The sequence below is a fragment of the Epinephelus moara genome, chromosome 14 (assembly GCF_006386435.1).
Source record: "Epinephelus moara isolate mb chromosome 14, YSFRI_EMoa_1.0, whole genome shotgun sequence".
NCBI classification, from domain to species: domain Eukaryota; kingdom Metazoa; phylum Chordata; class Actinopteri; order Perciformes; family Serranidae; genus Epinephelus; species Epinephelus moara.
In genome coordinates this window covers 36863956-36866966 of record NC_065519.1, presented here as the reverse complement: position 1 = coordinate 36866966, position 3011 = coordinate 36863956, and the positions used below count along the sequence as shown (strand labels likewise).

General features: G+C 41.5%; 1 long non-coding RNA gene across 1 annotated transcript in view; it reads right to left on the bottom strand.

Moving 5' to 3' along the window:
* LOC126400973 (uncharacterized) overlaps nucleotides 1-3011 on the bottom strand; it is a 6644-nt gene that overhangs the window by 1545 nt on the left and 2088 nt on the right. The window lies entirely within an intron of this gene.

The window sequence follows — 3011 nt, the reverse complement described above, 5'->3', positions numbered from 1 at the left end:
ATTTAAGGGCGAGGAGAGGGGCTCATTTGATTGGTGTGATGTGTGTAAAACCCACTCCACGCCTTCTCTCCTCCCTCTTTCCAACTTGCGCAGGTAGGAGGGATGGAGGTGGGACAGACGAGTAGCTGCGCCAAAATTTTCTTCCGGGGGGACCCCCCCATAGTTTCCCAAAATCCTGTGGGAAACACTGATGAAATAGGAATAGACTAAGAGTGAAAGATTGATATTACGGGAAAACTGACCTGACATCTAGTACATGAAAAATTATATCAACTAGGGGTGTAATGAATAACCGATTTGAATCGGAAAATCGGTTTTGATTTAAAAGATGCGAGTGCATCGGTACACAGATTAATTAATCGGTCTCAATGTAGCTTGAACCGGCCGATGGCCCGATTGAAAAGTTATAAATCGGTTTAATGTTTCTGATGCAGCTGCTGAAAGCTGCATCTCCCTCTTTGACCGTCTCCTGCTCCCTCCCGTAACCCCTAAATTCCACCAGATGCGTGTGCAGCGGAGCTGATACGTTTCAATTCTAATCAATGTTTGTGGTTCCACCGGCTCTGTCACAGCTGCGGCGCTCCGGAGCATCCGCAGCAGATATGCAGAGCTTCTATTTTACGCCAGAGCACAACGCAGCAATTCAGCACAGAGCAGATCGTGCGGGACAGGAAGTCGTGCGCAGAAACAAAATAAAACATCCGGTTAATTTTAAGCGCAGTTGACTCTCTCCCGCTCCCTCAAATAAAACTCTCACGAGACTGTCGCAGTCAGGTAGCGCTGTGCGTTTGTACACAGATCTCTCTCTTTGTTGTTTCTTTGACTTTAATCTGTGCCAACAAAACCTGAATATTGTTTATTTTTTCAGCCAGAAGGGCTTTGGAGAGCTCTTACATGTTGTTGTTACATGTTACACTAATAAACATGACAAAAGAAAAACAATGGACTGACAACATTCTCAGCCTGATACTGGCATCTTCTCTTTGCTCTTTTCCACAGATTTGTATATTTGGATCTCTTCCTTCCTGAATCCATTCTAAAAATAAAGAGACATTTGTCAGAGCGACTGACCTGCTGGCTCATTCACTGTATCTCGTTGAAACAGGGAGGGGAGGGGCCGACTAAGGCTGTGGCCACACTAGAGGATTTTCAAATCTTAACCGATATTAAAAATGCAAGAGACCACAGACATGAAGATTATTTCAACCCCTTTTAACTCTATAAATCTTCTAAATGCACACACTGTTTGAGATACTATAAAATTAGCCTATTTCAGTGATGTTGCTAGGTACGCGTCCTGCGTCCCTGACGCATTAAAATCTGAAAGGACACAGTAAACTCACTATCCATGCGTCCTGGGGACGCACCTCATTTTTCCCATGAAAAAACGATACATTGTTAACAACAACTCGTGTTTAAAAGCACAGTAACTAACAAAAGAAACCTTGTTGTCAGCAGACCAGACAAGCGCTGTTTCAACCCTCTGCGCATCTACCATGGTTGATAGCGTTCCGGCGCCGTGCCGGATCTCCGGCTCGCCGGCCATGCCGATACGCCGGCTCGCCGGACATCCTCGCCGGAGATCCGGCACGGTGCCAGAACGCTACCAGCCATGATCTACTCAGCGCAGACGTGATCCCCTGTACACAGTATCACGACATGCTAGTTTAGCCACTACCAAAACAACTAGCCAGTCACCGCAGATTTCATTTCAACAATTAAAGATACAAACTTCATAGTAAATAAACCCACGTTTCCACTGCTCGATGCTGTGCTCATTCGTGTCGATTATGTTTTAATTACACAATAAGCATTTAAATTTAAAAACTTTGAAAATTCCTACCAAACCAACCGTATATGCTACAGTTTTGCAACTTTCACCAAAATGTAGCCCCAATACTGAAGAAACTTTTGTACACTCAAACTCAGTACAAATTATGCACTCTATTTTTTTCAGAAACTGTAAAACGTATTAAACCTATCTCCTCCCACAATATTTGCTCAACTGACACCAAACTTGCTACAGAGCATCTTCAGACTGCCCTCCACAAACGATCCAGACAGATTTTTGATTTATCGAAAATTGAACCTACAGTGCATCAAAATGTTTGACTGTAAACAGTATTGTAAACATATACTTGCAAATTCTTGCTAAATACATTTTCAATGTTCATTAAAAAAACGACAAAATTTTGGAGTCATGGTAGATGATGTGTGGAAAATATCAGAATTTTGTCTCAAAAACTGAATTTTTTACAGCATTTTGAATTTCGCTCTCATGCGAACAACTGGAGTCAATGTAAGAATGGCATTTTTAAACATCAGATTTTCTCTTATGAAGCAAAACACTTATTGTTAAAAACAAATCACCAACATTTCCATGCTGTCAAGATGCAATTTATGTATTATCAGATTTTTGTTTTGATAACAGAATTTATGACATTTTGACAATTTTTGAAATCTGCCTTGACAACTGCTGCCTGGTTGGTGACTACCTGAGTCCATTTTTCAGGCTACACACTAGGAGCCACTTCCAGCCAATTAGCTCAATGAGTTACAAGCTGATTCTTGGTGTTAGAGGTTGTGAGTTCAAGCCCCAGCTACGGTAGTCAATTCAAAAATGGTATTTTTAAACATCAATTTTTCACTTATGGGGCCAATAAATCATTGTTAAAAACAAATTACCAACATCTCCATGCTGTCTAGATGCAATTGTGTATTTTTGTCTTAATAACTGAATTTTTGACAGCCGTTTGAAATCTGCCTTTACACACTAACAGCTGCTGTCTTGCACACAGGTGACTGGCTTAGTCAATTTGTGAAGCTACATGTGACATTTCCACTTGCCAATTAGCTCAGTGAGATAGGGGCTGCTTCTTGGTGTTGAAGATTGTGAGTTTAAGCCTCTGCTTGTTCAACATTTCCATGTGAGAAATCTACCCAAACTTTTCAAAGGTCCAGTCCCATGCCAGATGTCCTCAACTGGAAACACAAGACAATAGTCCTGATGG